General features: G+C 45.4%; 1 protein-coding gene across 3 annotated transcripts in view; it reads left to right on the top strand.

Moving 5' to 3' along the window:
- The window catches only part of ADGRL4 (adhesion G protein-coupled receptor L4), a 190,076-nt gene that overhangs the window by 109,284 nt on the left and 63,778 nt on the right, over positions 1-17,014 (top strand). The window lies entirely within an intron of this gene.

The raw sequence follows: 17,014 nt of genomic DNA on the forward strand, positions 1-17,014 counted from the left end.
GAAAGAATTAACCAGGTCCTGGGTGATTATTTACGGCATTTTGTTTCCTCCCGCCAGGATGACTGGGCAGATCTTCTTCCATGGGCCGAATTCTCGTACAACTTCAGAGTCTCTGAATCTTCTTCCAAATCCCCATTTTTTGTGGTGTACGGCCGTCACCCTCTTCCCCCCCTCCCTACTCCCTTGCCCTCTGGTTTGCCCGCTGTGGATGAAATAACTCGTGATCTTTCCACCATATGGAAAGAGACCCAAAATTCTCTCTTACAGGCTTCATCACGCATGAAGAAGTTTGCTGATAAGAAAAGAAGAGCTCCCCCCATTTTTTCTCCCGGAGACAAGGTATGGCTCTCCGCTAAATATGTCCGCTTCCGTGTTCCCAGCTACAAATTGGGACCACGCTATCTTGGTCCTTTCAAAATCTTGTGCCAAATTAATCCTGTCTCTTACAAACTTCTTCTTCCTCCTTCTCTTCGTATTCCTAATGCCTTTCATGTCTCTCTTCTTAAACCACTCATCATCAACCGTTTCTCTCCCAAACTTATTTCTCCTACTCCTGTCTCCGGTTCTTCAGACATCTTCTCCGTAAAGGAGATACTGGCCTCCAAAAAGGTCAGAGGAAAAACTTTTTTTTTAGTGGACTGGGAGGGCTGTGGTCCTGAAGAGAGATCCTGGGAACCTGAGGACAATATCCTAGATAAAAGTCTGCTCCTCAGGTTCTCAGGCTCTAAGAAGAGGGGGAGACCCAAGGGGGGGGGGGGTACTGTTACGCCGAGCGCTCCGGGTCCCCGCTCCTCCCCGGAGCGCTCGCAACATCCTCGCTACGGCAGCGCCCCGGTCAGATCCACTGACCGGGTGCGCTGCGATACCGCCTCCAGCCGGGATGCGATTCGCGATGCGGGTGGCGCCCGCTCGCGATGCGCACCCCGGCTTCCGTACCTGACTCGCTCTCCCTCGGTCCTGTCCCGGCGCGCGCGGCCCCGCTCCCTAGGGCGCGCGCGCGCCGGGTCTCTGCGATTTAAAGGGCCACTGCGCCACTGATTGGCGCAGTGGTTCCAATTAGTGTCTTCACCTGTGCACTCCCTATGTATACCTCACTTCCCCTGCACTCCCTCGCCGGATCTTGTTGCCCTTGTGCCTAGTGAAAGCGTTCCCTTGTGTGTTCCTAGCCTGTGTTCCAGACCTCCTGCCGTTGCCCCTGACTACGATCCTTGCTGCCTGCCCCGACCTTCTGCTACGTCCGACCTTGCTTTTGTCTACTCCCTTGTACCGCGCCTATCTTCAGCAGTCAGAGAGGTTGAGCCGTTGCTAGTGGATGCGACCTGGTTACTACCGCCGCAGCAAGACCATCCCGCTTTGCGGCGGGCTCTGGTGAACACCAGTAGTAACTTAGAACCGGTCCACTAGCACGGTCCACGCCAATCCCTCTCTGGCACAGAGGATCCACCTCCTGCCAGCCGGCATCGTGACAGTAGATCCGGCCATGGATCCCGCTGAAGTACCTCTGCCAGTTGTCGCCGACCTCACCACGGTGGTCGCCCAGCAGTCACAACAGATAGCGCAACAAGGCCACCAGCTGTCTCAACTGACCGTGATGCTACAGCAGCTACTACCACAGCTTCAGCAATCATCTCCTCCGCCAGCTCCTGCACCTCCTCCGCAGCGAGTGGCCGCTTCAGGCCTACGACTATCCTTGCCGGATAAATTTGATGGGGACTCTAAGTTTTGCCGTGGCTTTCTTTCACAATGTTCCCTGCACTTGGAGATGATGTCGGACCAGTTTCCTACTGAAAGGTCTAAGGTGGCTTTCGTAGTCAGCCTTCTGTCTGGAAAAGCTCTGTCATGGGCCACACCGCTCTGGGACCGCAATGACCCCGTCACTGCCTCTGTACACTCCTTCTTCTCGGAAATTCGTAGTGTCTTTGAGGAACCTGCCCGAGCCTCTTCTGCTGAGACTGCCCTGCTGAACCTGGTCCAGGGTAATTCTTCCGTTGGCGAGTACGCCATACAATTCCGTACTCTTGCTTCTGAACTATCCTGGAATAATGAGGCCCTCTGCGCGACCTTTAAAAAAGGCCTATCCAGCAACATTTAAGATGTTCTGGCCGCACGAGAAATTCCTGCTAATCTACATGAACTCATTCATCTTGCCACTCGCATTGACATGCGTTTTTCCGAAAGGCGTCAGGAGCTCCGCCAGGATATGGACTTTGTTCGCACGAGGCGTTTTTTCTCCCCGGCTCCTCTCTCCTCTGGTCCTCTGCAATCCGTTCCTGTGCCTCCCGCCGTGGAGGCTATGCAAGTTGACCGGTCTCGCCTGACACCTCAAGAGAGGACACGACGCCGCATGGAGAATCTCTGCCTGTACTGTGCCGGTACCGAACACTTCCTGAAGGATTGTCCTATCCGTCCTCCCCGCCTGGAAAGACGCACGCTGACTCCGCACAAAGGTGAGACAGTCCTTGATGTCAGCTCTGCTTCTCCACGTCTTACTGTGCCTGTGCGGATATCTGCATCTACCTTCTCCTTCTCTACTATGGCCTTCTTGGATTCCGGATCTGCAGGAAACTTTATTTTGGCCTCTCTCATCAACAGGTTCAACATCCCGGTAACCAGTCTCGCCAGACCCCTCTACATCAATTGTGTAAACAATGAAAGATTGGACTGTACCATACGTTACCGCACGGAGCCCCTCCTAATGTGCATCGGACCTCATCATGAAAAAATTGAGTTTTTGGTCCTCCCCAATTGCACTTCCGAAATTCTCCTTGGACTACCGTGACTTTTTAACCAAATTAGTACGTGTTACGCCGAGCGCTCCGGGTCCCCGCTCCTCCCCGGAGCGCTCGCAACATCCTCGCTACGGCAGCGCCCCGGTCAGATCCACTGACCGGGTGCGCTGCGATACCGCCTCCAGCCGGGATGCGATTCGCGATGCGGGTGGCGCCCGCTCGCGATGCGCACCCCGGCTTCCGTACCTGACTCGCTCTCCCTCGGTCCTGTCCCGGCGCGCGCGGCCCCGCTCCCTAGGGCGCGCGCGCGCCGGGTCTCTGCGATTTAAAGGGCCACTGCGCCACTGATTGGCGCAGTGGTTCCAATTAGTGTCTTCACCTGTGCACTCCCTATGTATACCTCACTTCCCCTGCACTCCCTCGCCGGATCTTGTTGCCCTTGTGCCTAGTGAAAGCGTTCCCTTGTGTGTTCCTAGCCTGTGTTCCAGACCTCCTGCCGTTGCCCCTGACTACGATCCTTGCTGCCTGCCCCGACCTTCTGCTACGTCCGACCTTGCTTTTGTCTATTCCCTTGTACCGCGCCTATCTTCAGCAGTCAGAGAGGTTGAGCCATTGCTAGTGGATACGACCTGGTTACTACCGCCGCAGCAAGACCATCCCGCTTTGCGGCGGGCTCTGGTGAACACCAGTAGTAACTTAGAACCGGTCCACTAGCACGGTCCACGCCAATCCCTCTCTGGCACAGAGGATCCACCTCCTGCCAGCCGGCATCGTGACAGTACGTTTATAATCCCTTTATTTTGATGACCTCTAACTTTTTTATTTTTCCGTATAAGCGGCGGTATGGGGGCTCATTTTTTGCGCCATGATCTGTACATTTTTTTGATACTACATTTGCATATGAAAAACTTTTAATACATTTTTTATAATTTTTTTTTTAATAAAATGTATTAAAAAAGTAGGAATTTTGGACTTTTTTTTTCTTTTTCGTTCACGCCGTTAACCGTACGGGATAATTAACATTTTATTTTAATAGTTCGGACATTTACGCACGCAGCGATACCAAATATGTCTATAAAAATGTTTTTTACGCTTTTTGGGGGTAAAATAGGAAAAAACGGACGTTTTGCTTTTTTATTGGGGGAGGGGATTTTTCAAATTTTTTTTACTTTAACTTTTACATTTTTTTACATTTTTTTTACACTTGAATAGTCCCCATAGGGGACTATTCATAGCAATACCATGATTGCTAATACTGATCTGTTCTATGTATAGGACATAGAACAGATCAGTGTTTTCGGTCATCTTCTGCTCTGGTCTGCTCGATCACAGACCAGAGCAGGAGACACCGGGAGCCGGACGGAGGAAGGGGAGGGGACCTCCGTGCGGCGTTATGAATGATCGGATCCCCGCAGCAGCGCTGCGGGCGATCCGATCATTCATTCAAATCGCGCACTGCGCAAATCGCACCTGAGGGGTTAATGGCAGACGCCCGCGAGATCGCGGGCGTCGGCCATTGCCGGCGGGTCCCTGGCTGCGATCAGCAGCCGGGATCAGCCGTGCATGACACGGGCATCGCTCCGATGCCCGCGGTTATGCACAGGACGTTTATGTACGTCCTGGTGCGTTAAGTACCACCTCACCAGGACGTACATTTACGTCCTGCGTCCTTAAGGGGTTAAAGGGGTTATCCAGGAAAAAACTTTTATATATATATATATATATCAACTGGCTCCAGAAAGTTAAACAGATATGTAAATTACTTCTATTAAAAAAAAATCTTAATCCTTTCAGTACTTATGAGCTGCTGAAGTTGAGTTGTTCTTTTCTGTCTAAGTGCTCTCTGATGACACGTGTCTCGGGAACAGCCCAGTTTAGAAGCAAATCCCCATAGCAAATCTCTTCTACTCTGTGTAGTTCCCGAGACAAGCAAAGATGTCAGCAGAGAACACTGTTACCAGACAGAAAATAACAACTCAACTTCAGAAGCTAATAACTATTGGAAGGATTAAGATTTTTTAATGGAAGTAATTTACAAATCTGTTTAACTTTCTGGAGCCAGTTGATATAAAAAAAAAAGTTTTTTTTCCTGGAATACCCCTTTAACTATTAGTGAGAAAATCCCAGAAAACTACTCAATCTGTTTCCAGCGGCTCATTAATCGAGAATCCTTTTGTATTCACAAACTTGCCGCATTATCCCCTCGGGGTCTCAACGAGACAATTGAAAATGTCCGCTGAAATCTATGCTGCCGCTTTATTCAGAAACAGGAGCAAATCATGTGATTCTCTGCCAGTCTGTTCCCCCGTTCATTCTTTTTTTGTGGTAATTTTATGGTGTTTATATATATATATATATATATATATATATATTATTATTTTTCAGTGCATTTTCCTTCGAAACACACACGCACGTTTGTGCATTTTCTCAAGCTGTACAGACAGCGGACATGCACTTAATGCTCTAGTGTTTGCTGTTATTAATAGATGTGGATATTGAAGATGTGGATATTAAAAATACTGTATATTAAATAAGAAATAAAAATAATAGGAATAAATACAAATTCATAAAATTGTGAAAATATAGACATAAAAAATACGAATGGCCATTGCATTAAGATGGATGCCCACTGTAATTCTGCACACTCACACGTGTCTGTTATTTAGGTAGGACATTTGTAGTATAGCCTTTGTTAGTGTGCACACCAGTGGGCTCACAGTTGCTATATACCCTATGACAAAAATACATTTTGAGCAAATTAAGAAAAGGAAAAAATGTCATGAAATGGTTAATTTCCTCTGCTATATAAGCTTCCCCTTTTCCTGCACCTCACATGCCTGATGAAGCCGCGCAAGTGAAACGCGTTGCATTGTTTGATACCTGAATAAACCTGCCTGTTTAAACCTGATACCTTTGGTCCGGGTCAGTGCCGCTAAAACCCATCCATTTCTTGGAAGTCTCTTCTCTCCTGCAAGAGGAAGGCATTGATGCTATGGACTGGCCCGTCCGTCCCCCAGACCTGAACCCGATTGTGCACATCTGGGACATCATGTCTCGCTCCATCCACCAACGCCACGTTGCACCGCATACTTCCAGGAGTTGGCTGATGCTTTAGTCCAGGTCTGGGAGGACATATATATAAATATATATAAATATATATATATATATATATATATATATTTTTTTTTTTTTTTTTTTGTAATATGCATTGCATAAAAAATGTGTATATTTTTGGGTGAAAAAATGCTGTCCCTGCATTTATTTCCTGTGTGTCTTTATGAGGAGAGCAAATACAGGAAGTGATGGCAGGACAAGTAGGGCTATGTGCAGGCTCCTGGCTTGTCAGTCATCCTGCTGTGTGAGCCCGTGGCATGTTACAGAGCCCTGCTTGTCCTCAGTGTACAGAGCCCTGCTTGTCCTCAGTGTACAGAGCCCTGCTTGTCCTCAGTATACAGATCCATGCTTATCCTCAGTGCACAGAGCCCTGCTTGTCCTCAGTGTACAGATCACCCTGCTTGTCCTCAGTGTACAGATCGCCCTGCTTATCCTCAGTGCACAGAGCCCCGCTTGTCCTCAGTGTACAGATCACCCTGCTTGTCCTCAGTGTACAGATCGCCCTGCTTGTCCTCAGTGTACAGAGCCCTGCTTGTCCTCAGTATACAGAGCCCTGCTTGTCCTCAGTATACAGAGCCCTGCTTGTCCTCAGTATACAGAGCCCTGCTTGTCCTCAGTGCACAGAGCTCTTCTTCTTGTCCTCAGTGTACTGAGCCCTGCTTGTCCTCAGTATACTGAGCCCTGCCTGTCCTCAGTGTACTGAGCCCTGCCTGTCCTCAGTGTACAGAGCCCCGCTTGTCCTCAGTGTACAGAGTCCTGCTTGTCCTCAGTGTACAGAGCCCTGCTTGTCCTCAGTGTACAGAGTCCTGCTTGTCCTCAGTGTACAGAGCCCCGCTTGTCCTCAGAGTACAGAGCCCCGCTTGTCCTCAGTGTACAGAGCCCCGCTTGTCCTCAGTGTACAGAGCCCCGCTTGTCCTCAGTGTACAGAGCCCCGCTTGTCCTAAGGGTCCAGAGCCCCGCTTGTCCTCAGGGTCCAGAGCCCCGTTTGTCTTCAGTGTACAGAGCCCCGCTTGTCATCAGTGTACAGATCCACGCTTGTCATCAGTGTACAGATCCCCGCTTGTCCTCAGTGTACAGAGCCCCGCTTGTCCTCAGTGTACAGAGCCCTGCTTGTCCTCAGTGTACAGAGCCCTGCTTGTCCTCAGTATACAGAGCACTGCTTGTCCTCAGTGTACAGAGCCCCACTTGTCATCAGTGTACAGATCCCCGCTTGTCCTCAGTGTACAGAGCCCTGCTTGTCCTCAGTGTACAAAGCCCTGCTTGTCCTCAGTGTACAGAGCCCTGCTTGTCCTCAGTGCACAGAGCCCTGCTTGTCCTCAGTGCACAGAGCCCTGCTTGTCCTCAGTGCACAGAGCCCTGCTTGTCCTCAGTGCACAGAGCCCTGCTTGTCCTCAGTGCACAGAGCCCTGCTTGTCCACCATCACTTTCTGTATTTGGACTCCTCACAGAGACACACAGGCAATAGCGACAGGGACAAAAATATAAAAAAAAATTTAACCAATGCATATTACAAATATACATATAATATTATTTGCTATGTTATGTTAAAGGGGTACTCCGGTGAAAACCTTTTTTCTTTTAAATCAACTGGTGGCAGAAAGTTAAACATATTTTGTAAATTACTTCAATTAAAAAATCTTAATCCTTCCAGTACTTTGGCTGCTGAATGCTACAGAGGAAATCCCTTTCTTTTTGGAACACTGATGACATCACGAGCACAGTGCTCTCTGCTGACATCTCTGTCCATTTTAGCAACCATGCATAGCAGATGTATGCTAAGGACACCATGGTGGATCAGTGGTTAGCACTGCCTTGCAGTGCTGGGGACTTGGGTTCAAATCCCACTAAGGACAACAATAAATAAAGCGTTATTATTATTATAATAACGTCAGCAGAGAGAACTGTGCTCGTAATGTCATCAGAGAGCATTCCAAAAAGAAAAAAATTTCCTCTGTAGTATTCAGCAGCTAATAAGTACAGGAAGGATTAAGATTTTTTAATAGAAGTAATTTACAAATATGTTTAACTTTCTGCCACCAGTTGATTTAAAAGAAAAAAGGTTTTCACCAGAGTACCCCTTTAAGTTTTTGCTAATGACAGGCACACTTTAATGGAAAAGCCTAGCTTACACTGTCAGTAGAGAGAGAGTGGAGATAGAACACTGTGTAGCCAATTAAATGATATGACTAATGACTGCAGCGGTAGAGTGTGCTGACCTTCTCTGGGGCAGTAACCTACTACTTATGAGGATAGGGCTACAGGTGACAGTAAGAGTGCCCTGAAGTGAATAGAGAGTGAAGGAACACCATGTAGCTAATAGGATGAAAGTAATGATGACAGCAATAGGAGAGGAGTATACTTAACATGTGGCAGGCACTGACCTGTTCACTTCTGTGATAATATTAACATGGAAAAGGTTACATCTGATAAGGATACTGCATATAAAGGAGTAGATAGGACACTCTGTACCCAATCAGATGAGTGATGTCAGCAGCAGGAGAGGAGTGTGCTGATCATCAGCTGGGGACAGTGACCTGTTCATTTATGTGATTATATTAATGGGGATAGGGTTACAGGAACCAGTAATAGTGCCATGAAGTGAGGGAGAGAGCACCCTATGGCTAATAGCTGATATTAATTATAAAAGCAGCAGGAACTGTCCACAGCAGGAAAAAAAAATCACCATTTAGAACCTCTTCTCTGGACAGTTCCTGACAGGGACAGAGGTGTCAGCAAAGAGCAATGTGGTCAGACTGGAAAGAACTACACAACATCCTCTGGAGCATACAGCAGCTGATAAGTACTAGAAGGATTAAGATTTTTAAACAGACATTATTTAGAAATCTGCATAATTTTCTGGCATCAGTTGATTCGAAATTTTTTCCCCTTCAGAATACCCCTTTAAATGGGCATTGTCACCAGCTTTATTTTTTGATATGTTGTAGTACTTATGCACTACACCATATCTGTAATATATTTTCATTATTTATTTTTTTCATATTGAGGGTGAATTTTAAGTTTGAAAACCGGCCACTAGGGGTCTCCCTCCTAGCGGCCGGCTGCAGCTTGACGTGACGTCACGCCTGAATTCGGACTGATTGCGCACGGGCAATCAGTCCTTATTCATTTACACTGCGCTCGCTCCCTGTCTGTCAATCAGACAGACAGGGAGCGAGCGCATTGGCTCCCTGGCCTCAGACGCCGGCCACTCCTCCCGCACATGTCGTCGCCGCCGCTGCCCCTGCACGCCCGCTGCCGGACTCTGTAGTATCCGTAATCATCAGAAGGGGGGGGGGGGGTTTTGACAGGGGGAACTGGATACGCGGGGTGTGTGTGTGTGTGTGTGACGGAGGGAACAAGGTATGCGGGGGGGGGGTGACGGAGGGAACGGGGTATGCGCAGCGGGCGTAGCGCCGCGTGGCACTAAGTTATAGTTCATCTACACAGGGTGCTTCCAGCTGTTTCACTACTTCAGCTCCCAGCATGCCTTGACAGCCAATAGATGTCAGGGCAAGCTGGGAGTTATAGTGGTGAAACAGCTGGAGATACCCTGTGTAGATGAACTAAGGGCGGAAGTCCCCCCCCCCAGCAGGCATCAGTGACGTGGTCGTGACGTGACGTGGCAGACAAAAAGTTATTTTAAATATAGTAAAAAAAATAATTAAAAGCAGGGAGGGGGTTAGGGATAGATGTGCAATAGACAGGGACAGAAAAAAAATATATACAGGATGGTGGGAGCTACTCTTTAAAGGATTCTCCTATCTGAATATAATATAAACACCAGCTGACCTACACCAGTGCATAGAGGTGGCTTTAAAATATCACTTTTATTAATATACGATTAAAATATAGTACAATAGTGTCGTTTCGTGTTTGTCAGCCGGCCTCTTCGCCACTGCGAGAGTGCGCGCCTCCGGTTTAACTCCTTTGAAGTCACGGAACAGGCAACCAATAGGAGGAGTTTGAGACAGAGCTCCATTGGTGCAGGATTGAATGAGATACAGCCATACGGTTTTATTAAATCTTATGTATATCTGAGTGTCTAATTAAGAGTTTACCACATGATACTAAAAATGATATGTGGTGATCTCTTGATATAGTCTGTCTAGGTGACACTGTATCCTGACAGTCTTTGATTGACTGCCGTGTCAATACCCCCCCCCCCTGATGACATCGCTGCATAAGGCGATAGAAACGCGTTGGGAGATTCAGTCACCATCATTGGATGACTGAGGGAGTGATAATTGCTGAGTGACCTTATGTAGATGGTCATATCAGGTTTGGATGTGCTCTAATAATAACACAGCACTCCCTATTTGGATGGATGTGCTTTTATGATACTACAGCGCCCCATACTTGGATATAGTTGTCGGAGGAAAACAAACTTTCTTTTTAACAGCATTTACCTTGGTTTAATAGCTATCAGAGTACAAGCACGAAACAACACTATTGTACTATATTTTAATTGTATATTAATAAAAGTGATGTTTTAAAGCCACCTCTAGTCACTGGTGTAGGTCAGCTGGTGTTTATATTATACAGTGATCCCTCAACTTACAATGGCCTCAACATACAATAGTTTCAACATACAATGGTCTTTTTTGGACCATTGTAACTTGAAACCAGACTCAACATACAATGCTATGGAATCTGCAAAACATGTCAATGGCTGGAAGAACCGACAAATCAGAATGGGGCATTCACTGGTAAAACCCCTGTATTACTGAAGTGTGTGCACTGACTGGTGTCTGGTAGCGCCCCCTACAGTAAAGGGAGGTACTACATGTTCTGTACTACTTCTAACCCATGCCATGGTTAGCTGCTTCTTTGGACACCAAGTAAGGGCGGCTCCATGTTACTTTTTTAGGACATTGCATGAAGAAGCTCCTGTCCTCTACATAGACCAGTGTTTCCCAACGAGGGCGCCTCCAGCTGTTGCAAATCTACAACTCCCAGCATGCTGGGAGTTGTAGTTTTGCAACAGCTGGAGTCACCCTAGTTGGAAATCACTTAAGTAGACAGTGATTACAGCTCCCAGCAGATCTTTCTTACTTTTATATATGAGGATTTACTTTATCTATATTAGTTATCTACTTCTAATTTAAGTTATCTACTTCTCTTTAATCCTCACTTTTTCCTTTTATTGGATGACATTTTGGTGAAAACCTTTTTTCTTTTAAATCAACTGGTGGGAGAAACAGATTTGTAAATTACTTCTATTAAAAAATCTTAATCCTTCCAGTACTTATTAGCTTATGAGTGCTACAGAGGAAATTCCTTTCTTTTTGGAACACTTTCTGGTAGCGCCCCCTACAGTAAAGGGAGGTACTACATGTTCTGTACTACTTTTAACCCATGCCATGGTTAGCTGCTTCTTTGGACACCAAGTAAGGGGGACTCCATGTTACTTTTTTAGGACATTGCATGAAGAAGCTCCTGTCCTCTACATAGACTAGTGTCCTCTACATAGACCAGTGTTTCCCTACGAGGGCGCCTCCAGCTGTTGCAAAACTACAACTCCCAGCATGCCCGGACAGCCTTTGGCTGTCCGGGCATGCTGGGAGTTGTAGTTTTGCAACAGCTGCAGGCACTCTGGTTGGAAAACAATTAACTAGACAGTGATTACAGCTCCCAGCAAATCTTTCTTACTTTTATATGTAAGGATTTGCTTTATCTATATTAGTTATCTACTTATTTTTCTTTAATCCTCACTTTTTCCTTTTTTTGGAAGACCTTTTGGTGGCTTCAGAACCAATTACCAGGTTTCCATAGAGTTCTGGTCTCAACATACAATGGTCTCAACATACAATGGTCTCAACATACAATGGTCTCAACATACAATGGTCTCAACATACAATGGTCGACCTGGAACCAATTAATATTGTAACTTGAGGGACCACTGTATTCTAATTTTTGGCTTAGAGGATTGATTTATTTGGTCGTGTACAGGACCCCATTTGTGCGCAGTCTTTTTGATTCTTCTATCTGACTAGAATTACATTACATAGATGAAGCGCATCCATAGTAATGCCTATTTCTGTTCCCTTTAATAAAATTTTTTGACACATTGAATGTAGAATTCGAAAAATAATAATAATAATAATAAAACAATTATTTATGTGTATATATATATATATATATATATATATATATATATATAGATGCAAATCATAAAATGTTGCAGTATCGTGTAATACCTTTTTTTATTGGACTAACCGCATTTTGTAGAGACAAGCTTTCGGGATTCCTTGCTTTGGACTTGATAAAGGGAGGAATCTCTACAAAATGTTAGTCCAATAAAAAAGGTATTACAAAATACTGCAACATTTTATGATTTGCATCTGCATCACTGGACTAATACGGCTACTCAAATTTACTATATATATATATATATATATATATATATATATATATATATATTAGAGATGAGCGAACTTACAGTAAATTCGATTCGTCACAAACTTCTCGGCTCGGCAGTTGATAACTTTTTCCTGCGTAAATTAGTTCAGCCTTCAGGTGCTCCGGTGGTCTGGAAAAGATGGATACATTCCTAGGAAAGAGTCTCCTAGGACTGTATCCACCTTTTCCAGCCCACCGGAGCACCGGAAAGCTGAACTAATTTATGCAGGAAAAGTCATCAACTGCCGAGCCGAGAAGTTTGTGACGAATCGAATTTACTGTAAGTTCGCTCATCTCTAATATATATATATATATATATATATATATATATATATATATATATGCAATGGATAAAGGCAGCACACCACGATGATATAATCCAAAAACTGTGAATTTATTCCATGATGTAGAAAACAACGTTTCGGCGATCTCTCACCGCCATTTTCAAGTGACTTGAAAATGGCGGTGAGAGATCGCCGAAACGTTGTTTTCTACATCATGGAATAAATTCACAGTTTTTGGATTATATTATCGTGGTGTGCTGCCTTTATCCATTGCATATTTAGTAAGAACCGGAGCACCGAGGTTCAATAGGCCTGCACCCATTCCACTATTCTGGATGTGCTGCTTTTTATGAACTTTCTATATATATATATATATATATATATATATATATATATATATATATATATATATTTTTTTTATATATATATATATATATATATATATATATATATACATATATAAATAAAGAAAAGCTGCAGCACTACTCAGCCCAGTCCGTTAGTGGTGCCGGCGCTCCAACCTGATCAGGGTTCTTGAAATATAGAAATCCAACAAGCGCAGCACTCAAATAGAATAAAGTGCATTTATTTTTTCATGTCTCAATACAGCAACGTTTCTGCCCCTATGGAGTCATTTTCAAGCCGGAGGCTTGAAAATGGCTCCATAGGGGCAGAAACGTTGCTGTATTGAGACATGAAAAAATAAATGCACTTTATTGCATTTGAGTGCTGCGCTTGTTGGATATATATATATATATATATATATATATATATATATAAAGAGATATTCTTACAAGTTAGATACCGTAGATAGATAATAGGTATACATACAACGCACAGGCACCTGTGTACAGTACATTGTTTTCTTTAGCAATTCAGACACTAGAATCCTGGCTCTGAATACCAATGACAATGGAGGTGAATAACACTGCAGCTCAGTCCTTAATAGCCGGAGCAAATGACTTTAAAGAACGATTTAATCAAAGAAATGTGCCACAGCTCATTAAAATAGTATTAGCTGAATAAATGAGCACAGTGCAATGCTAGACCTGACACCATTTGTCAAATCGCCCCCTCTAGTATTAATCTAGGTGCAATTAGGCAAACAACCATCTACCGTGTATTTAGGGGGAATATACATGTATTTACTGTTAGTGTGTTTGTGAAGGTAGACGAAAGAGCCGAATAAAAGTATCAGACAAAAAGAGTAATTATTTGGCAGACTTAGATGCTTGCAATCACATCCATTTCACAACAGGACGCTGCCAGCTCCCAGCGTGACAAATAGCTACGGATTCCTTTATCTGTATTTAAATAATTGCTAAATTATATAATAAGGCAATATTTAAAGAGCACAAATGAACAGGCAGAGGAACAGCTGCATTGTACCAGGATGGATATGCTTCCCGAGCAATCATATAGAAAGAGGCGTCGGAATTTGGCTTTCCTTTTCGTTCGGTCACATAGGTTAATAGAGAAGCGAAGCAAGAAAAGTCGCGGTAACTTTGAACCAAAGGATAGGGGATGAGATGTCTGATCGTGGGGGTCCCGTCGCTGGGGACCGCCGCGATCTCCCTGCTTCATACGGCGTTCGTTTAGAGCGTCGAGTGCAGTGCCGGAGGCTCGTGACGTCACGGCTGCACCCCGCTCATGACGTCACTTCCACACCCCATCAATGCAAGTCTATGGGAGGGGGTGTGAAGGCCTTCACACCCCCTCCCATAGACGTGCATTGAGGGGGCGTGGCTGTGACCTCACAAGCAGGGCGTGACAGTGACTTCACCAGCCTCCACCCCGCATCGCCAGTCATCCGGCACGGAGCGAAGTTCGCTCTGTGCACCAGATGTCTGGGGTGCGGGGGTACCCAGAGACGGGACCCCCACAATCGGACATCTTATCCCCTATCCTTTAGATAGTCTAGGGGCAGAGTACCCCTTTAAGGTAGGCTCCCATGGTGCAGCTACTGCTTAGAGACAAAACCCTACCCACATGTCAAGGGGGGCATCATGATTTGCCAGTAAAATTGCCCTATATCCAGAAAAAGCATGCAGCGATTGGCTACCAAATTCGGATGGTTAGTCATCAAGCGGTAATTGCTTTTAAGGACCCTTAGGCCCCATACACACTACAGATTATCCTCCCGCAGAAATTCCAGACAGTCATTCTGTGTGCAGCAGGCAATGCCAGATCCAATCGGCACTAGGACCGCTTGGACATGTGCCGTCTCCATTTACGGCAATGAATTTCCAAGTAGATTCCGCCAAAAGAAGGAACTTGATCATTCTTAAAGCAGATTACAGGATTTGAATTTCTTTGATGGAATTTTTTATCAGAGAAATTCAGCATCTAAAACCCATCCAAGACAACAGGAGGCTGCTGCATCGGAATCTCCCCCCGGAATTTCTCTGGGCAGAAATTCCATATAGTGCAATTGACCTAATTTAAGCCGTGATCACATAATGGCCCTGATTTACTAAGAGTGTTGTGTAGGTTTCTTTGTGGGTTTTAATTCCCTGCAATTTATTTTCCACGTTATTTACTAAGGTTTCCCTACATTTTCCACTTTCCCTACATTTTGCTTTTTTTTTTACACATGCTCTGATCTGTAGGATTTTCCTCGGCTCAAATCTACCACATTTTCTGTGGAAAACTTAGTATATATTTTGGGTTTTTGGGAAAATGTTGGGAACATGCCCCTTTTCAGAGACCACACCCCCTTTCCCCAGCGGCCACGCTGCCCATTGAAATCTATAAGGAGGAGAGGTGGACAGTGACGCAGAGACACAACTGCACATTGTAGTACAGGCATAGGCAACCTTCGGCACTGCAGATATTTTGGACTACATCTCCCATGATGCTTTGTCAGCATTTTGGCTGTAAGAGCATCATGGGAGATGTAGTCCAAAACATCTGCAGTGCCGAAGGTTGCCTATGCCTGTTGTAGTAAGTGTAATATGCCACCTCAGTGCTGGATTTATAGCTTACACTAGCTAGTACTGCTCTATAATGTCCTCCATTCTGCTGCTGCATCTGAGGGTGTGTTATAGAGCTATAGAGGAACATGATCTCCTCTTCTGTGTGTGCACAGTGTGCAGGAGACATCATAGCAGCAAGTCTATACCTACTAGCTGAGGGAAAACTAACGTTAGAGATAAAACATGCAGAGGGGAAAACTGGTGTAAGTGCCCTATTCAGGTTATATAATGATCAGAATAAGTGCTATTCCTCATGTACACACACAGGGAAGCCTCTCTGTATCCTGAGACAGTACCTGAAAATGCAGGGATACTTTAATATATCTTCATAGTGTAGAGCTTCTAGATAGTAAATTGATAATATACTGGGACACATGGGGTACCTATAGCTCTGTGGACCCACTACAGCCTCCTACACTTGGCACTCCTTATGGTAATACCATAAAAAAAGTCTAACATGGAAGTTGTGCGCGCAATATTATCAAGAGATGATGGTTAATAGTCATCATTGTGTATTATGATTAACCTTGACTTTCAGTATATTGTCCAATAATCTTGTTTTGATGCATGTATTATGTACTGCACTCTGTATATTCTATATGTGGTAGAAGGTGTGATGCGAAGGGCAGATGGAATTACCATAGGGGCAGAAGGCATTAACCCCTTGTATTCATGATGCCAGGGTGTGGTTTATCATCAATATCCCCCAAAGGTATAACGCTTGATCCTGGACTAGGCACGGGGGCAATAATTACTCTGACGACAAGTTACGGTAGCTTTACTGGGGTTAGACAGATGGTAAAGTCTATACAGTTCAGCCAGGACCCACAGAGGTGACCAGTGACTCAGAGACCTTAAAGGGGTACTCTGCCCCTAGGATCTTATCCCCTATCCAAAGGATAGGGGATAAGATGTCAGATCGCGAGGGTCCCGCCGCTAGGGACCCCCGGGATCTCCACTGCAGCGCCTGCTATCATTACTGCACAGAGCAAACTCGCTCTGTGCGTAATGACTGGTGATACAGGGGGCGGAGTATCATGACATGGCCACCAAGCCCCCTCCCATAGACTTGTATTGCGGGGGCGGGCCGTGTCATCATGAGGGGGCGGAGCCGTGACACCACTATGCACCGGCCCCTGTATCGCCGGTCATTACACACAGAGCGAGTTTGCTCTGTGCAGTAATGATAGCGGGGTGCTGCAGAAGAGATCCCGTGGGTCCCCAGCGGCGGGACCCCTTCAATCTGACATCTTATCCCCTATCCTTTGGATAGGGGATAAGATGCTAGGGGCGGAGTACCCCTTTAAGGGCTTGCTGGGACTTGTAATAGGACTGGACAATTTAATGCAGGCCACGCTGACTTGACAGTTGCTGACAGGGACTGACTTGACTTTGATGACTGACAAGGCTATGACTGTAGCTTACTTGCAATTGACTGTGGCTCCCGTACTGGGCCACCACATATACTTATGCTGTGTGTATGTATGAGAATGTCTATTTTAGGTAAAACAAC

Source organism: Hyla sarda, chromosome 7, assembly GCF_029499605.1.
Source record: "Hyla sarda isolate aHylSar1 chromosome 7, aHylSar1.hap1, whole genome shotgun sequence".
Taxonomy (NCBI): Eukaryota; Metazoa; Chordata; class Amphibia; order Anura; family Hylidae; genus Hyla; species Hyla sarda.